Source organism: Centrocercus urophasianus, unplaced genomic scaffold, assembly GCF_019232065.1.
Source record: "Centrocercus urophasianus isolate 14NV4802_14NV808 unplaced genomic scaffold, USGS_Curo_1.0 seq_13, whole genome shotgun sequence".
In the NCBI taxonomy this organism is placed as follows: Eukaryota; Metazoa; Chordata; class Aves; order Galliformes; family Phasianidae; genus Centrocercus; species Centrocercus urophasianus.
The window spans coordinates 33,123,597-33,143,945 of NW_024884475.1; the positions used below are offsets into that span (position 1 = coordinate 33,123,597).

The 20,349-nt window shown below is 40.7% G+C and overlaps 1 protein-coding gene across 10 annotated transcripts in view; it reads left to right on the forward strand.

The window, feature by feature from the left end:
* The first annotated feature begins 11,528 nt into the window (after positions 1-11,528).
* Positions 11,529-20,349, forward strand: part of ANK2 (ankyrin 2) — a 307,168-nt gene continuing 298,347 nt past the window's right edge. For all 10 annotated transcript variants that reach the window (XM_042811616.1, XM_042811621.1, XM_042811625.1 and 7 more), the window contains exon 1: positions 11,529-11,581. The gene's annotated coding sequence lies outside the window, so the exon portion shown is untranslated. The remainder of the gene's footprint in view (positions 11,582-20,349) is intronic.

Genomic DNA, 20,349 nt, shown 5'->3' on the forward strand with positions numbered 1-20,349 from the left:
ATTACAAGAGAAAGTAGTAAACAATGTGAAATCAATGACAATAATATAAATGAGAGGTTTCTAGAATCTTTGTTTTAAGCTATTCTTTAATATAAACAATATGTGTTATTAAATAATCCTTTCTTAAATGCAATTATAGAGATAGATGTGTTTTCAGAAACACATTTTGATATGGGAATGGAGAATTAAATCTTCACTTTTGGAGATGACACAAATATTTATTTTTGGTCTTTGTTTGTAGGAAGATGGAATTATCTACGCAGAACATTTTACCATGGTAACGTAGATCATGGTAGCAGAGCCACTGGCTTTTTTTATACCTGAGATCCAGTGGCAGCCAAGGAATAACTATAAAAAGTGATGCACCTGTTGTATTTTTAATGATTAGTTACTATGGATTTCACTCAAAGCCTATTTAATCTGTAATTGCAAGAATCATTTTACGTAATTTAAGACTGGAATTTAGAAGAACATATATATGCATGTGGAAATCATCACATTTGGAGAAGTGCTTCTCTTCTAACTCGGATACTGCAGAACAGTTTACATAGGGCTTCATGTCAGTTTGGTGTGCCTCATATACATGGCAAGCCAGTATGAACTTAACTGGAGATGCAGTGTAGCCCTGATTGGGATTTATATTCTGCCAGAAATGAAAGTATTCTTGCATCTAATCATCATTTATATTAACAACTTCTTCTTTTCCACTGTGAGTCTGTAAGTGTAGTGGAATATCTACAGTGTTACCTGTATCAGTTAAGAATAAGGGATCAAAAAAGATCCCTTATTCTTAAGAGAATAAGAGAAAAGAGAATCTTACCTCTGCTGAAGGCACCAGCTGGTTAGTTTTTTGTCTTGTTGAGATGTAGTGAGAGGAACCAGGTTGGAATCTGGTTTTCCACAATTTGTGCTTTGTCAGATCCCCCAGTGAGCTTTTGTGTCCCTGTCTTCTACTGTTGTGTTTTCCTGGGGGAAGAAACTGTATAAGACATGGGTGTCTGAGACTTTTGGCTTGTCTTGGCTGCACTGAGCAAGGGGGAATTGCTTTGTGCTGCATATATGTATTTTTGCTCCAAAAGTGATGCCTCCTACTTATTTCCATGGAAGCTACAACAGCTATGGAGGGCACAGTAACAATATTTGTAGAGCAAATTGTCAGCTATAAAAATGCTTTTTCAACATAGTCACCAGTGTTAGCTAAGCATTTTTGCCAGCAGTGAACAAGAGCCTGCATGCCATGCTCATAAGTGTGCCACTGCTGATGACCACTGTTTGGTCTCCATTAACGTTCAGCGATTGTCAGTAGATGTCAGTGGGTGCTATTTTTTCTGCGTGGAGGAATTCAGTGGTACCCCTTTGCTTCATATGTACTTCCATATCAGACTGCCCCTCTACTGCTGTCTGTCAGACAGCAACAATGTAGAATGGAATATGGGGGGAGGTTCAACCTCTGCTGCACTACCACCACCATCTGCCTCTTATGTCATGGGCCAATGTAATAACACAGGAACTGTTGCTTCCAGTGTACTCCCTCCTTCCCCTCCCTCCCCCCCCCCCCCAATGTTGTTAATATGTAAATGAAATATTTCAATTTTAACACTTTTTTTAATATATTGAAAAAGGAACTAAACCATAACGCTAGTGGTATGTTTGTTCATGTTTTTGTGAAACTAATGCATCAGACTGGTTCAGTGGCAGTGCCTATAGCTCTTAGTGAGTTCTCAAAGTGTTTAGCAGAGATTTCTTGAGATTTTACTCTTCCTGTATTTCATCTTCGACAATTGTTCACAAATGTACATACAACCAGAAAAAGATGGTGTGAATGAGGCAAGGGCTTCAGTCTTTTGTGAAAATTGGGTAAAGAGATGTGATCAGATTTTTGAATTGAACAACTGATTGCAACTCTATACATTGTTTGAAAATTGGCAGATCACGTACTTATATCAACTGAAAAAGGTGTTGCAAACATAATAATTTTTTTTGCAGCCTTTGAATCTATTCTCAAACTCCTTTATCAAACTAGAAAGTACAGGCGTGTATCTTCCATTTAGAGTGCTGTGCTTAGCCCATGTATCAAAATGAACACAGTTATTTGCCATCACTTGAGTCAGCACAGTGCTAACAGCACCCTGATGGTTGGGTTGTTGCAGAGCAATGGGTGTGCAACCCAGGGGCATTCTGGAGGGGATCTGTAGTGGAGGGCAGAGGATGGCTGGGCATACCTGGTGTGAGACATACTCAGAGATGATCTAGTATATAAAAACTCATTTGAGAGAAATACTGACTCTATCGAAGTCATCTCAGTGAATTTTTTGTGTGTGTGTGCTGGAAGATGGTGTATGCTTTTCTGTACATTTCTGAATGTGTAAGAGATTCTCTGTGGTGAAGAGGATCCAATCACTTATACAAGGTCACTGGTTCAGATTCAAAATTGAAAACCTGTCAGCAAAGTAATGATCTTACATTATTTTTATCAATATTATGATCCAGAAATAATTTTAATTTTGGCATGGAGGAAATTAACAAATGACAGTGATACATGAGGCTGATTTATTCAGTGTCTGAGGGGTCTGCCCTGGGAGATTAAGCCTTGCTGTGCTGAAGGCAAGCCTGGTATCTACTCTTCCAAGATGTTCTGCTGGATCCAAGTTGCTTATAATACCTGGTACTAAGGCACCTGCCTCACCTGATATACTTCTAAATTTCATTTGGACAGATGGAAGTGAACCTTTTTCCTGGAATCCAAGTTTATCTTTGCAGTGAGTTAATTCTAAATCTACTGATGTATTCAGGTGTTTCATTTGCTTCAAGTAACAGAGGTACCAGATTGCTCAGAAAAAAAATATTAAGTTCTATTTAATGTTGGAGTGAATGTGATGTTCTGGAAATTGTGAGAAAATTGTGTCAAAGTTGGCAATGCAGACTTTGCTCTAATGAGCGTAGGAAGTACTGCTTGCGTATCTGAACTGTGCTAAACTCCCAGTACAGCATTTCACTAGAGTTAGAAAATAATAAAGAACAGAGTCTGTCATTCTCTCTTTTTTTTTTTTTTTTTTGGTTTTTTTTTTTTTTTTTTTTTTAACTTGAGCAGCATATACTTCAAATATGGGCTTTAGTTGTTTTCAACCCTGTGCTGCTGATACCTGTATTTTTGTTTTCCTTCCTTTGGTGCTGGTGCTACACTTGTTTGTTTCTAGCTGGGAAGATACATACAGCATTCCTGGGAGAGGATGGTGCTGAGGAGAGAGGGAATGAGAAATCTGAATACCTAAAATTTCTACTTCCAGATATGAAAGTTGGTCTGGAATTCCATTGGCAGATTCTTGGTGCTTTGTTAATATAGAAGAAATAACTGAATTATTTCTGTAAGAAGGTTCCTTATGCTATTGGCAACTTGAACTGGGCCATTTAGAAAAAAAATTTTTGCATGTATTTAAACAAAAAAACCCAGCTGACGTGTTAAAGTGACATTGCAACCATTATTTTAAATCAAACTCAGTGCTCAAAAGGCTAGCAGACTAATAAATTACTCCCATTAATAATAAGTAAATATTAAGTTAATAAGTAAATATAAGTAAATACAGAATGGACATCTATCTGTCTCCAGTATCAGAATATGCTTTTTCATCTCCCTGTTGGCTGGAGTACTAAGCTATAAATCTATTAAAGAGGGATGTATGGAGTTTCTTCCTTCTGAAGCAAAGCATCTGAGCTTTCACTGCTGAATGTCAAATAAAAAATGTTTGATAGGGGAGAAAACCACCTCACTTAAGATGCTCTGATAAGAGTGACTGTCCTGCTATTCTAGCCTCACCAGTTTGTGGCTGCTGCTCCAAGAGCAGTGACCATGGTGTCCGAAGCACCTGGGAAATAAGGCAGGGAGCAGGAGCTGCTTCATCTGCTACCCCAAAAACAAGCTTTGTATGGAGCTGCGCTGCTATGGTTCGCTTCTTTTTGGAAGTACAGTGAAAAGGATCAGTTAGCATTGCTCTGACAAGGCAAAGTTATTTAAAAAAAAAAAAAAAAAAAAAAAAAGAGAGAGACTTTGTGTTGCTACCAGAGTTGCTATATTTAAACTGTTGCCAGACAAAAATGCTATTGGAAACAAACTAACTACTGGTGTACATAATTTGACAAGACAAACCTTTCAGTTCTGATTCCAAATCTTATGTTGTTAAGATTACTCATGAGGAATTTAGACACTAATAGATATGGGAAACAGTTGTGTTTATCCAGATGCATGAACTTTGGAGGAAATGTCATATAACTCTACTAGCCAAACATGGGAACAATGTATGCATTTCAGATATTACGTGTGTAAATACACTTGTGAATCCATAAGCTGCATTCAGTGCTTCTCTGTTTGCCTTTTACTGCCCTTGCAGAAGAAGGACTCTGGTTAGGTTAACAGCTCTGTTGCATGACAAAAGCTGTAGGCACACGTGTGAGATTAGCTTGTTGTTTAGCTGAACGTTTTCTGAAGGGGTGACTCACTAGGAAAAAGCATATTCAGCTACTGATCAGTAGAATTATTACATTTGGCCCTAAGTGCTTTATAATTTGATTTGTTTTGTTTCCTTCTCTTTTTCATGTAATGGATATTCCTATGGGAAGGCTTCATTTACTGCAGCTTTGCTAGAGCCAACAAAACCTGAAATGAATGGTGCTTCTTGTATAGTTGTTTCTTGTTTAATTTCATGAGAAGTTAAGTTTATAGTTATTGGAGAGTGGATCTTGACTTCAAGTCTTGCTCAGCAGCAGCCTGTCAGGTAGACTTCTATCTCTTGTCTTGCACTGAGGAAAGATGGCAATATATTATTGAGGCAGTTGTTTACTCTTTCAGACATCTGTATCCGGGCTGTGCTTTTTCCCCAATGTGCCAGTATGCATCCTTCTCACCTCTAGGTGTTGCTCTGATGTGTTATCTAATGTTGGTATCATCCATTATCAACTGTGCACAGCTTTACTGGAAGCAGAAATGACTTTCATGTGCCGCTTCTGAGGTAGAAGATGTACGAGATGTTTTTTAACTTGCCTTGTATCCTGGTACTGTATATATCAATTCCTAAACCACCGAGGTTCAGAGTAAGTTTTTAACTAAGAATTCAGCTGTAACAAAATAAAGGGAAAACTTTCATATGAACCGCTTCCAAGAATTCAGCAGCAGTGGGACTTATAAGGAAACACTGCTGTTTCCTTATCAGTCCCACTGCTGCAGCATTGTTTATTTTAACGTTTTTGTGTATTAGCAGTAAAGAACAGCTATTTGCTGTTTTACTTGATAATTACAGAAGTTGAACTAGTTTGACCAGTTAGTCATTAAAAAAAAAAAAAAAAGCCAGTGATTAACAAGTTCTGTGATGGCAGCATTTGAGTGACCGATCTTCTCCAGAGAGGCAGAAACCATCAAAATGGTTGAAGTGATCCTTAAAAACAAACCTCGCTGTGTCAGCTGTACAGCATGTTTTGAGTGACTGTCCTCATCTATTTATTCTATTTACTACATACGTTAGGGTAGTGCTAGTGGTAGCTTACGTAAATGCGCCTAGAGGACAAACTATTTAACTGAAGATGCTTACAGTAATCATGTAGTTTTCTTGGAAGTAACTATCTGGCTATTTTTGGTAGGCTGGCTCTAAAACAGTTTATCTGATAAATAAAAACAGTTATTGAAAAATGCACTTTGGCTGTGCGGGCTCTGCCTCTAGACTTTTCCCTTTTTTCAGTCAGAATAAGAGCAGAGAATCTGAGCAAAGCAAATTCATCTTGAAATATTACGTACTGAGAAAAATGAAGTATAAAACTTCTGAAAGTGAATGATTAACTGCTAGTGAGGGTTGCTGAGAGCTGTTCAGTGAAAGTGATGGGAGAGAATGGAGCAAACCTCTAACTCTTGACCTAAGTCTGACAGGAATCTGTTTGGGAACGAGGGTCCCTAGATACTATTGCTGTGGGAAGTGGTTTACTTGAAGTTTTTGCTCTGTTACATGCATAAGGATCCATTTCAGGCAGTGGTTTTTGTCTGGTTTTATTTTGTTTTCTATGTATGTAATCTCTTGTATTGTACAGCTTGTGCTGTAGCCTAAATTCAATTCAGGCAGCTTCTACAGAAGTCTGGTGGGTGCAAGACTACATATTTCTTCTATCTGATTCCTAGGGATGATTTAGGGGAATAAATGGCATAGTAAATAAATAAATAAATATTCCCTTCAGTTATTGTCCCAGAGTACAACTTGTTAAGATTTGAGTTAGTTGTTCAGTCTTTGAGAAGTGTGCTTGCAACGAGTTCTGACCCTTGCAGATTCTGGAACAAAGTGTAGGTGTGGGTTCAGTGGGAAATGTTTGATTCCAGTCTTGTCCTCCTGTACTTCTTAATTACAAATAGAGAGTTCTGGAGAAAGTCAGAATTGGAATTATGAGGAAGTCATGCATTTCTAGCCCTAATTTATTTCCTTAATATAAATAACATGTGTTTTGTCACAGCTTAATGAAGATTTCCTGGTGGGGAATGCAAAAGTAAAAATAATTTAGATGTGTGAAGTGGTTGCATATGCCTGGGGAAATGCTTTCTGTATCAGCAAAGCTGGTTCTGTTAGTACTAATTCTTTCCAAGCTGCTTTGTTGCCCTGCCATCAGCTTTGTGCATGTCCATGACTTCAGCCACAATGCTTTACCTCGGAGCGTTTGTGGGAATCGGCAGTGACATCCATTCTCGTTAGTGTGCTTGGTGCACCTTTAAGAGCCACTTGAGTGAATTTTCTCCTACGGTGCACTGCATGTGTTCTCACTGCTTAATTTCAGTCCCTCCAACAATTACAGCCCAACAGTGTGAGCAATGGAAAGTGGAAAATCTGAGATTTATTGTGGAGTCTGAGTTTCTATTTTCACAGAACAGGAGCTTTCTTTTAATGGTATTCAGCAAGTTCCCTTTCTCACAGGAACTGTGCCAGAAGATGGCATTGCTGTACACAGAGCACTCATCTCCATTGAAACAAGTCATTAACAGGAGTGGAAAAACTGCAGCTCAAAAGTCCATTAGATTGACGGGAAACAAATTTGCCTTCATATCACACAGCAAGGACAGTTCCATTAAAATATACAGCGTGCCCACGAGTTATTGGTTTTGTTGTTGTTTAACAAGAAGCTTGTGTTTAAAAGCACAGATTAGTCTGTGTGGGCTGAGCGTGCGTATCTCCATGCTGAGAACTCTTTTTCAAATGGAAATAGAAGACATAAAATCTCCTGCTTGCAATACCTCCTGCCAGCATCTTACTCTTTGGCTTTAGACTGCTTGTCCTACTCAAAGCATCGTTTTTCTAACCACTGCTTTATTTAATAGATTCTGTCAATTTGATTTTGCTAAGGTGTATCTGCAAGTGTGCCAAGCAGCACTCCGAAGGCTTCTAAACTGAGTTTGATCCCAAAATAGCCTTTGGAGGTAGGGGAAGTTTGGAGTAAATCTGTAGTAAACTCACAGGAATGTGTTTTTCCATCTTTGTAATTCTTAGCTTATTTTGTTATTAGTGAATTCTGTTATTCCAAGGAGAGCTGTAGCTCTGACTTCAACAGTCAGTAGGAAGAACTGATGCGATTGCAGTTGGATTTAAGCTTCTATTGGAAAAAGTCAAAACCTCAATTTTACTGGGCATCCTACTGCAGGTGCAGCTTATGTGGCTCTCTGTGTTTGACCACAGTACAGTCAGCACTGGGCACACTGTGGTTCCAGCTCTTCTGGGAATGTTAAGTTTGTTTGAAAGCTGCTTGTTGCTGTCATGAACTGTTGAATACCATTAGATTGGCTCATGCTGGTGACTGAACTGCACAAACCACCTCCTTCAATTATGTTCTGAACACTGAACAGAGATGCACAGAAATTCAATTAGAAGGACATAATACTGGAAATTAACAAATACCAGAGAACTTCCTCTTGCCTTCACTGCAAATGAAGTTAAATTCCTTTACCATTAAAGCTCTGAGGGGGAGGAAAAGGAAAACAAATATCAGTGAACAGGAATAGAGTATAGAACAATTATTTCAAGTTACCTCCTCAGCCAGAAAAATGAGTGCCTAGCATGCCTCACTTGTTAATTTGGCAGTGTTATGCTCCCTGATTTTCCTCCCTGCAGGACCACCAGATGCTGGAAGAGAAAGCGAAGGACACAAATGCCTTCATTTTTGTTTTTGTGTGTGTGTGTGGCTTTGTATTTTTTTTTTGTTTTTTTTTTTTTTTTTTTCCTCCCATTACCTGATGAAAATTGCTCTGTGAGATCTGGTTTGAAGTTAGTGATGGATAGGAAAGCAAAGCGTAAACTTCAAACTAGGAAATCATATATGTTTTTAATGGCTAGTATCCAAGTGTGTGGGTGGATCTCACTTTGATCTTTCCACAGGTGGAGACTCCTTTGGGGAGAACAGGGATCTGCTTTTCATTTAAAACTTTCAATTGATGTCTTTAGCAGCAGTTCTCCTTGCTGTTACCTTTGTGAAATAAGGGTCATTTAAAAAAAAAAAAAAATTGAAAAAGAAAACAACAAAACAAACTTGCCTTGGAAATCCCAAGGCTCTGACCTACAGTAATTCAAAGCTGTTATGTAGACACAGACTAATGTGCATTTGGCAGACAGTTCAGTCTGTGGCTTTGCTCTGCCAGGAAGGTGAAAATTGTCCTTGATTTTGTGGTTTGGGAGACCCTGTAAGGAGAGTTCTTCTCAGAATTAGTCTTTGTTAGCTTATTTCTGGAGGAGTTAGCAATGGAGAGAAATGTTTTGCTTCAGTAGTCAGTTACCATGCAGAAGATGTCTCTCATTTTGTGTTGAAGTAGTTTAAGTATTCTCCAGCAGGAGAATAATGCTCGTCATCCTGCCAAGCAGAATTTGTTCCTGGGCTGAGCATCCTAAAAAGCACAGTGCCTGTATTGAGCCCAATGGCCTGTTGAGTTGTGGCTGTGGAAAGGTGACTGAGGCGGACTGGGCTGCTCAAGTGGCATACATCAAAGCGTGGGAGAACAGCTCTATGTAGAGAAATGATTCCCTTTCCCCTGCATAGGTGGTGGGGCTCCTCACCAAGCTTCCTTGACATCCAACACAGTCAGCTAGAAAGTGCTGAAACTGTGTTGCTTCCCCTGTCTTTTCCTGGTGAATGTATATGTATTTACTTAAATGGCTGCGCTGGGCCCGCTCCAGCTTGTGTTTTACTCCTGTTAAGCTCTGGAAGGAGTCGGATATGAAAAGGGAGTCGGATATGAAAAGGGTGCAGCATTATGCTGGACTCCTTATGTACTCAGAGCTAAAAGCATTATTGATTTCATTTGCTATGAATGAAACTATTTAGATTTATCTGGAAAATGAGGGAAGAAGGAATGGATTGGGGGGGGGGGGGGGAACCAAATGAATGTTTCATTCCATGCATTTCAGTGCAGCGATTTCCTAGCTTGCTGCATGTTTGTCTGCCTTTACGTTCTGCTTGGTGTGTGTGTTGTGCTGCTGGATTCAAATACCCCATCTTGCTGAGCTGCACGAAGGGTAGTGCTGCTTCCCTTGGTCTCAGAATGGCATTGTAAGTCATCTTATGTCAGTGATGTGCAAACATAATACAACGTGGGGGGGGAGTGGGATAGAAATAATGTGTGTTTAGAAAGTATAAATTCCAGCATAAATCTTTACCTCACTTACAGTTTTGGTGGGAGGGATACTTAGCACTGTTAAAGCTTTAGCAGAACTGCTTCCAGGCAGCACAGACTGGGTGCTGGAAACCAGAGCTAATGTATACAGCATTTCTGTTTTTGCATTTATTCCTACTTCCTGTTCTCCTTAACCCTTTCCCCAGCATTCTGTTTCCATAGCATCTCAATATCCATTTTCTAATATTTTTTAATATGTGGGTCAATATTATTAAAACTATCAAGTTGTGGCTAAAGCAGGTCAGGTTTCAAGATCCTCACGCCTGAACTGTTAGGTTATACATGCTAAAACCATGTTAAAGACCACTTTTTTTCTTAGTTACAGAGCTGTAGGCCTTCATCTTGAATTCTCTGAATGCACAGAGAAAGCAGTGACACTGTATTAGTGCTTCACTTTGTCCCTTCTGTGCTGAAGTGTTGATGTATAAGGAGAATGAGAAGAGATATTGGTGATCTTTGAATCACATTATTTATAATGATATTTTATGAAACGCCTCTGGAAAATAAATGCTAGTGCTGCTGACTTAGAATGTTCCTTTCTGTTTAGAAGAGACCATTACTTTGCTGACCCACTTTGTTCTCCCCTGTAGCAATGTTCTGGTGATTTATTTTGTGCTCAAAAAGGAGAACTGAAGCTGTGCTTGTAATCTGAAGGATCAGATGGTGTGGCAAATTTACTTGAAAAAGTCCCACTAACTTGTGTATGTGTGGTTGTGAGAACATGGCTCTGTTACATTGGTAGAACAACCATTGACTTGGATGTAATAGGCCTTGAACTGGAGCTGACCTAGATCCTTGTGATCAAATAGGCTTCTGATTTCATGTATTAGACTTGCTCTTTAAGGTTCTTACTGAAGTTCATTTGGAAAAAGAGTAATAGGCAGCGAGGCATTAAAGTGACCCTACTGATGTTTCCAGTTTCACCTCCTCCTTTTGTGGTAATTACCCCTATTCCCAAAATAAAAAGAATGTGGCTTAGGTTAATTCTGTTGTGTCCTGTGCTCTTTGCAGTTAATATAGCTGAAGGCTATCTCTTAGGAGAGCATGTGAAGATATGGACGTGAGCTGTGGAACTGCTGGAGCAGGTTGGGCTCTCTGCATTGCCAGTGTGACAACCTGCTGTGGGGAAGGTGCTTGACCGGGGGTTGGACTGGGTGATCCCCAGAGCTCCCTTCCAACCCCCGTGATTTTGTGGTGGTTGGCAACGCTCAGCCTCAGGAGATGTGGAGATATGGTGCTAAGGGACACAGTTAGAGGGGATGGGGTGGACTAGGTGATCTTAGGTGTCTTTTCCAGCCTTAATGATTCTGTGCAACTTCCATCCACATCCCGGTGTTGTTTCTGTTCTGCCCCTTGTTCTCCCTGCCATTCCTGCTTGAATCTAATGAATTAGATTCGATTCTTATTCTGTCTTCTGCTCCTCTGCCGTCATTATTTGGCAGAGCTGTAGACACAGACGTGTTGTAATGCGGCAGCGAAGCCAGCTCGGGCTCATTTTGAGCAGAACGAGCACCGCTTTACAGCCGGCCTGCCGCTCCGCAGAGGGCTGGAGCCCCGCGCTCTGCCCGCTCCCAGCTCCGACACCGTAACCGGCACTGCCGCGGCTCTCCACCCCAACCTCAAACGCCAGGCTCTCCAACGCGGCTCGACAGGGCGGGGGGCAGCCCGGCGGGTGCCGCTCTGCCCGCACCCACACGCCGCCTCTCCGAGATCGGGTGGGAGCGGCGGTGCGGCGCTGCGGCTCCTGCTCGTCTCCTCTGCACGGTGCCGCCCCGGGGCAGGGAGGCAGGGCGGGCTGCGGGGGCTGCGGGGGCTGCCCCTTCGCGTCCTGCGGAACTCGGCACCGCCGTCTGCAGCCGAGGAGCCTTCCTCAGAGGCGCTGCTGCAGAGAAACACGAGCGCGTAAGTTAGCCGGGGTCTCTTTCCTCCAGCAGTGCTTGTAAGGGATGGGCGTCAGTGCTTAATTTTATTTTTTTTTCCCCCAAGATTATTTCTATATGGCAACCCCGCAGGTTATTCTGTGTAAGAAGCCATTGAAATAACTAGCGGGGAGGGATAATGAGAAATCTCCGGTAGAAACGGGAAGCCTGGCTGCTGGCAGGGAGATATGCCAGGGCGAGGGTTAGCGGCTCGGTACCCGCTGGGGCTGCTGCACGGTGGGGAGAGCTCCCCGTGGCAGCCCGGGGTCAGGTACTCCCGCTGCACCTCCGGAGGGACCGGGCGGCAGAGGTGTACGGCTCTGCTGTGCCACTGTGGTGTGCTGCGGGGGGGTGGTCGTGTGCTGATCGGGAAGATGCAGGATGACATCTGTCAGTAACATCTGCATCTTCTGTAAAGAGTTGTCAAAATTGTTCCTCCTCCCCTTCCCCGCTCCGTTGTGATGGAGTGGGTTGCTAGAAGAGATCTACCGGATTTCTGATTGTTCTGTTTAAATGAACAAAGACTGGAGAGAAGGAAGATGTCCTCAGTCCCTAAGGCTTTCTCTTTCTTCTTCCTCCCCCTCCATAGAGGCTAGTGTATGAAGTCCTTTGCATTCCATTTGATTTCCCTCATAACATACCATGCAGCACCCACTGGTGCTTGTGATAGTGAATGATGGAACTGAACGTGGTCCATGTGATGGCTTCACTGAGCCATGTGCAGGCGTAGAGCTTCGTTGGCAGTGAGGTGGGGATCCTGACTGCGCAAAACGTGGGGATGGATTGCTGGGAGCAGCTACTGGGCGTGTCAGCTGCTGCAAATATGGGTGGTTATAACTCTCATTTCTTATTCCCTGCTTGTAATAAGGAGGAAAGAAGGAATTGTTGGTGATGTAAATCCATAATTTCTGATTTAGCCCCAGTTATGTCCAACTAGCTAGCTGCGTTTGTTCATTTTTTTTTTCTTTACTTTGTGGTACACTGAAGAGGGAAAATGCACTCTGAGAGCATGCTTACACTGTAAATGAATTTATGAGATCCTGCCTGTGAAATACTCCTGTTGCTCTTTGCTTCTCTCATTTTTCTAGGGCTGCAAAATGGTCTCTGTCTCTGATGTGGGGAGATGTTACTGTAAACAGAGCAGGGAGCTATTGAAAAGGTGTCTGTAACTCTTCTTGCTTTTAAACTTGTGCTTTTGTAAACTCTTATGCTTCTTGCTTATAAACTACTGTTTCTAATAGAAGCACTTGTTCAAAGAGTTGGTTAATATAGAAAAGCAGATAAAAGGATAAAGCAAGCCCTCTTGCTCATCTGTAACCTTTGCTAATTTGTTTTCTGCGTAATTCTTTTTTTTTGCTTTCATGTATTTCCAGTAGGCCAGAGTCACACAAGGACTGGTTCCTGCTGGTGATTCATGTTTAGAAGGTAACCCAGTGCTAGTCAGGTTGGCATTGGTATCCCTGGGCCTGATCTGAAGCTTGCTATTGTCAATAAAAGGTGTTGCTTTGACCTGGATGGATCTTGGATTGGGTCCCTTTCTGCCATCTGTGCAATTAGCAACTGTGGATTCTAGCAGTGTCTTGGTACTAATCCCTGAACTTGTTCCTGAGTACTTAAACAAATGAATCATCTCACCTTTCTCTTTTTTCACTCAGTAGAAACAAAATATGTTTTTACTATAGATCTATCACTTGTTTTTTTGTCAGATGGTCATCTTAGCGTGCAGCAACCTGCGTATGCTGGCAATTCAGTGGTCTGTATACAGTCCCTGACTTGTTTCTTCTGTCTGCACATTGAGCCATAGTGATAGGCTCAATAAATTACTGCTTCCAATGCAACCTGGGTGTTCTGAATGTATTTAGACCTTTCCTTGGCTTGTTACATCTGTAGCTCTAAATAACTGAAGTCTTTCATTGTTACTGTTGAATGGCTTTATGTCTTGGAGTGATTTAGTCTAGTACTTACCTGGCATGGGAGACACCATAACAAGTGTAAGCACTGCAAACAGCTGGATTCTCTGTGATCTTTGTCTTGCTTTCTAGCAGCTTACGTTAAAGGTAGCTTTGCTGTAACCCATGGCTATATCTGCAAGAATGGAACTCCATTAATCCCCTCCAGCATCAGTGGGTGCACACCAATTTTTAATGATTGAATCACGTTTTGTGAAGGTTTTGAATGTACATCATGAGAAGTCTGTGCTTAGAAAAGAAAAAGGTAGCTGATTGAGCAGAGTGCCCTAAAGGAATCAATACTAAGTATAGCTTTCTGCACTTCTTGTTAATGGCTGTCTTTAGTCTTGTGCTGTGAACTGTAAGCTCAGTATTTGTGTCTCTTTAATTGGTGTAATTTGGCCACAAAGCATAAGAAGATATCTCATGTAGTATACAAAGCAGTAGATTTAAGTTAATGCTGATGTGCTTACAGACTGAGCCAGAAGCTTTTTGGGGTTGTTATAACATGCTGGGCATCTAGCCCATCTATCCAAATGTCTGAAGGAGACAAGTTATGGATTGATGCATTGTACAAATCAGCTCATCTGAAAGGCAGATTCTGCAGTTTGTTGCCATTGGTAATTTAGTTGTATTAAACATGGCTGAGGATGGACAGCAATGTGGCTGGGGCACTGAGGTGGGATTTGAGCTGTTTCCTACACCACTGCAGATTTCCTGTGTGACCTGGGGAAGCCATGAAATGTTTCAGTAGAAAATGCTGCTTTGTCCACAGGATGCTGTGAAGAGTTACACATAACATAAATGAAAACATTCTTAAGAAAATGATGCCACAACCTTATCCTCCAAATGTGCTTTCTACTACAACGTACTTACTGCTAAGCATGCACAGCTAAGGGTGCTAACTTCATATTTTGGCAATAAATCTGCAATATTGATTTGAGGGCAACTGTGAGATGGGCTTCATTACTATTCTCAAATTACCAGCTTGTATTCAGAGACTATTCCAGCTGTTAAACATGGCATTGAGTTTTCTAGTGTCTTAGCAGTGACAAGGTAATGCAACTTTGTTAGGGACTTAAATATTTAATTCCTAGTCATTAAGAATAATGACACGCAAACTTCTACTCCTGTGACTGCTGCTATTATAATCTAAAAATTATTTGGATGTATAAGTGTTGAAAGTAACTCGCTGGGAGGGTTCAACCAAATGGAAAGAGTTGGATTACCCTCAACTGGATAAAACCTTTTTTTTTTTTTTTTTTTTTTAAATTGAATATGCATACACAAAGTTGTATTTTAAACTTAATAGCATAAACCCTGATTTAGGAGAGTAAATGGATGATGTAGTGTAGATGTGAGGCATCTGTCTATTTGGAAGTGAAATGGCTGTGTTCTCATAGAACAACTTTATCAAGGTTAATTACACAGAACAGAAAGTTCTCCAACTTCATGCAGTGCCTTTAATTAAAAGCTAGGCCTCCCACATGGATTATCATAGACTTTTATATTGAAAGAAAACAATACCTTTAAATGATGTTAGTCTTTTAAGCATACAAAATACATATCACTCATGTCAATGCATTTTGTTTTCACTTGCTTGTCAGTGTATATTCCTGCTCTGATAGAGCTTGGAGGATGCCTCTGTGCTGCCTTCAGAAGTTTTCTTATGCCTCAGGTCCATGCTCAGGTGTGCTGGGCACTTTGAACGGGAGCTGAGATGGACACTGTTCTGCTGCTGATGCATGGTTCTAGCAGTGTGCAGGACATCTTCAGGCTCACTGCTGGCTCAGTGGTGCCTCCTACTCCTGCCAGATGCAAACTGTGTCTCCTGCTGGCTGAGTCCTTCTTCACGCAGAACAAATTTGGTTTTCATGATAGTTTATATCTGAAAGAATAATAGGAAGCTGTATCTGATTTGTGTGTGGTTTTTTTTGTTTGTTTGTTTTTTTTGGAGCAGAATGGTTTCACATGGTTAGCTGTGCCATTTCAAATTCTCAGCAGAACACCTGTTATGCTTGTTGAGATAACCTTTTGCCTTCCACTGACCCTCTGAGTTCTCCATCATATCTTCAACCTTTGCAGTGAAACGAGGACCTCGTCACTTGACTGCCTTCCTGTGTTGTTTCTGACCTTCAAGGGTTACATTTCAGAGAAGTTTATATCATTTGCTTTGGTTTAGGGTTCAGAAGTCTCTCCTAGTTAAGCTATCAGCCTGAAAACACTTCTCATAATGTTTCCAAAGCTTCATTTGAACTCATTTTGGAATGTCTTTGTCCTTTTCTGCTCTCTTTTTCCTGACCAAAGCTTTGGCTCTATGCTTGTTCCCAGCTTTACAGTGTGGTTTGGAGAGAAGCCACAAATAACACTTAAAAATAATGTACTTATCGACCTATATATACATTTGTGCATGTAAAAATAGGCATCTTGACTCAGCAGGTTCTAGCTCACTCTAAAGATTCATTTTGGAAACTGAGGGAGGAAGAATTTGTTGAAGCAAGCAAAGTATTTCTTTTTTAATATCTATCTTGAACTTTCTACAGAATACAGAAACTTTGTAAACCTGGCTTATGGGGAAGCTGCTTCTCTGAACAAATTAAAAAAAAAAAAAAAGTTTTTATGGAAAGCAAAGAGCACTCCCTTAAGTTGTCTTTAGACCAGTGTTACACTGGTTCAGTACCAGTTAAAAATAGTTGAGCTTTGAGCTCTTTATGGATTTCTATTTTGTGGCTTGTCACAGCTTCAGGTGGTGGTAGTCCCATAGTCTGGTTCAAGCTCTTGAGCTTCAGCGATGCTGTATTTTTGTACTGACATAAGAAATATCTCCACCAAATATTTTCCCATCTGCTTTTTGAAGTTCTGCAGGTAGAGCCTAATGTTGTTTCTTGTTTGTTTTCCTGGGAAGAGGCATGGGGGAGTGGCAAGATGCAGCTTGAAATGAATCAGTTATGGTTTACAATTATAATTGACCTTGAGGGAAACTCTAAGATTAGTTGCCAAGGGGTTTTACTTATTGAACTTTTTACAGAAAGCACAGCTTTTGTGATGCTTTTAATATTAAATGGGGATATCCTATTTATAAGAGATCCTGTTTCTATTTATCTATTGGACAGAGAGTTCAAGAGTACTAGCAATAAGTATTTATCCATTTCTAAGGTATGAATTGATTCAAATGTTGGTTTGTGGAAAGGGAGTCATCAATGTTACGATTAGAGCTGAATTAAACATATGATGTTCTGAGCACTTCTCATTTCTTGGTCTTTTAAATAGTGGCAGTGATTTGGAATCTTAAATGCTGTCAGTTACAGAGAGCTGGCTTATACATCTGTGCTTCGTCGTGCAGAACAGCTTCAATTTTTTTTGTCCCACGTTTTGCTTTGTGATCCCCAAGCTGGTGGGAGCAGAAGCGATCCCACAGTCTGTGGTGTAGCTACTTGTAAAGATGAGGTAGAACACAGAGCTGTGGCACTGAGCTCTGCAGCCAGCTGCTGCCTCATGTCCTTAGCAGTTCTCCTCTGCTGGGTGCTGTGCCTGGCACCTGGAGGAAGGCAGAGAACTGTGGGAGGTTGTCAGTAGCTGTGCTGTATTCATCTGGGAGGCTGTGTGCCCAGAAAAGAAGATTTGGGTTCAAATACTATCTGCTGTGTCCCTCATCTTGTTCAAGCATACAGCTCAGGATCAGAGGGGCAGCTGAAATATTTACAAATATAATTAAATCCATGAATGCAAGTGCTTGCTGTGCTCACTATATTGTTGTTCCAGAAAGTCTGTCTTCAGCAGTTTTCTCCTTTATCCATCCCTTGTGCCAAGTGTTTGTCTCTCCCAGAGCTCTTTTGGATTCCTATAGCTGACGTAGTAGGCTCTTTGCTGTGCCTAGGTTTTGAAGATGAAGCATTCCAGCTCTCTTTTCTGGAAAATAGATTTTAATTGATTGATTGAAGGACAATAGATGGAGTGCATACATTTATGCAACAAACTAATCGTGTACTTCAGGACAAATTATTGTCTTTTCTTTTGAAAGAGAGAAACAGACTGCTTTTTCCCTTTTGGGGACAGGAAGCGGTAATGTTCAGCAGTTAGGGCTGTATAACATCAGGTAATACTGTATAAACACTTAAAAGAAAAAGGTTTCTATTTCGGGTTACTGAGACAACTCACTGACAAAGTAGAGCTGCAGCTACTGAAATAGCAAGTGGTAGTGCAGAAGATGTCTCCTGTTCCACTGAATGCTGAAATCTCTCTCCCTGTGATTTCTATGCAATTTTGTACCTTGTGGAGGGAGTGCCACGAGAGATCTCCTCTTAAACAGATCCACTCTTAAATTAGACCCAAGCATCCCTGCTCTCGTTTGGACATAAAGCTCTGAGTGTACTTCAGGTATCTGGGGGTGTCCAGCAGTGAAGTTACTTAACGAAAGAATGACTTTAAAGATATCTGCCCTGTCTCTTGCCTTCATTTCCTTTCTTGTTCTTGACTTCTGCATTCACCCCACAATACATCTAAAAAAAAGAGAGTGGACTTTAGGTAGTGCATGAGTGGTTCTGAGTACATTTGATTTCATGAATTGTTTACAGTTTGGTGACCAACGTGTGTGATATTTGCTTTATACTTTATTGCTGTAAGTTTTCTGCCTTTATGTGGTTTAAGATTAGTTTCTTTTAAATTGACTAGAATGTGAGCAGCTTGCCTGCTTTAAGAGAAAGTTCAAGGAATGTTTACAGCTGCTACTTTCTTACAAACTACTTCTTGGCATGGAGACCACTGAAGTCTGGAGTACAAAATGTGGCACACAGTTTTTGTCCCTTAGCAGTGATCCTAGAGAAAATCCCAAGTGAAGTCATCTGACATAGTAATTTCCAAGCTAGCTAAAGGCAATCATGCTCCTTTACATCATAAACTGCAATTCTCCCATCTCTGCCATGACCTGTTCGCTTTAAGGTACGTTGTCTTCTGTTCTGAACTGTGACCTGTAGACATGAAATATCAGGAACGAATGTTGAATGAATAAATGGGAGAAATGCTAGTGAGGCAGTTCTGTTCGTAAAAAGGTGAATCACATCAGTCCATTGGCTCACTGAGAAAGGGCAACATTTTCAAAGCGCTTTGAACACTAATAGCTTAGCTTCTGAATGTGCTTAGATGCTACAATTTTTTTTAATCTGTTCTGGGCCTTCCAGCTGGCTGCTAGTTTGTGTAATGTGCTGGGCCTTCAAGCACGACTTTAAGCACCGGGCAGTGCTTAGTTACAATAACATCATATTTAGGCCTTGTGAAATAGAATAGCATTGTCTAGTCTATTCTTTTCATCAGGGAGTGATCACTGATAATGATAAAAAAAATAATCCTGAAGGTTCAGAAATCCAGCCCATAGACACTTTTTAAACATTTATTGGATAATTTTAATTTTTTCTCTGTGTATCTCTCCCCTATCAAAGGGGGGGGAAAATAGAAGAACTGTCAATGGCAATAAAAAAAAAAAGTGTTTTAAACAGTTGAACAGGTGGAATTTTCAAGACATAGGGCTGCTTGTTTGTAAGCAAACAGCATAGGTTGTCCCAGTTCTTTGACAATGTGGGAAGAGCCCACACCTGCCTTACTGTGCTGTCTCAGCCTTTGGTGGACCCAGCTTCCTTCAGGAGCTTCTAAAGCTGCTAGAACTGCAACAGAGAATATCTTAAAGGGGAAGAAAAAAAAAAAAGAGGTGGGGGGGATGGGATGAGAAAGTCTGGAAAAAGAAAGTCACTGTCTGAACCTATTAGCCCAGAGCACACAGCAGAGGAGCCTGCCTTTCATGTGGCTCTGTCTACATTTGAAGTGTTCGATTTCATAGGTGAAAGATGGTATATAGAAAGGGAAAACAGGCAATTAACTGTTATAGCATAAGCAGAAGTGAAACAATTGTTGTTAAAAGGTATTGTCCTCATATGCTTTTAGAATTAGGTTTTTTTTGCAGATGTAAGTGTACTACGTGGGTTTATTTTTTTCTGTAAAAATAATAACTGAAATGTCTTTTTTTAATTATAAAAACAACTTCTGTGTTGAGAAGGCTTTTCATGGCACATCAGAGACTGTATACTCAATTCATCACTCTGAACTCAATTCTTAAACTGGGAGAGTCTTCTAGAATAATGAAGTATTTGAGATCAGCTAAGAGATTCAGACATCCAGTTTCTGTTAACTTAAATGAGTGCTGTGTGGGCTTTTATTGCTTAAGTAGCTTTGGTGAAAAGAACACCTTGCCTTTCATGTATTATTTCTGTGCAGTAGTCAGTGTCTATGGTTTGCTTTTTGAAAGCTTACTAGTTCCTTTTCATGAGTGTGGAATTGCCATTTTGTACTTAATAGCAGAAACATGAGAAGTAAATTATTCTTCTAAGCGTGTCAGTAAATATTTAAAGGTGATGTGAAAATGTTCATGCATTTTAAAGAGGAAAAAATAATTAGATGGTAAGATGGTAATAAGCTCTTAGATTTGAGTTCTGATATTTGTGAAACTTGCATCAAATTTTGGTTAGTTTGGTGAAAAACAAAAAGATGTGGCCATTTCTTACCCCCTTGTTATCTGTAACCTTGCATCAGTTCAGTAAGCTAAGGTGCGTGGGACCCAGGGCCACTTCTTGCAGGTAGAAGGGAGACTCCCTTTGGGCCAATGTCTCATTCACAGCAGAATGAATTAAAGTAGAACAGGCAGCATCCTTCCATCCCTTCTGGATGGGATTTTGTCCTGAGATGATGCTTTAGAACACAACTTTTCTGAATTAACAAGTTCTTCAAGCATTTTCAGTTAACTTGTGGACTCCTA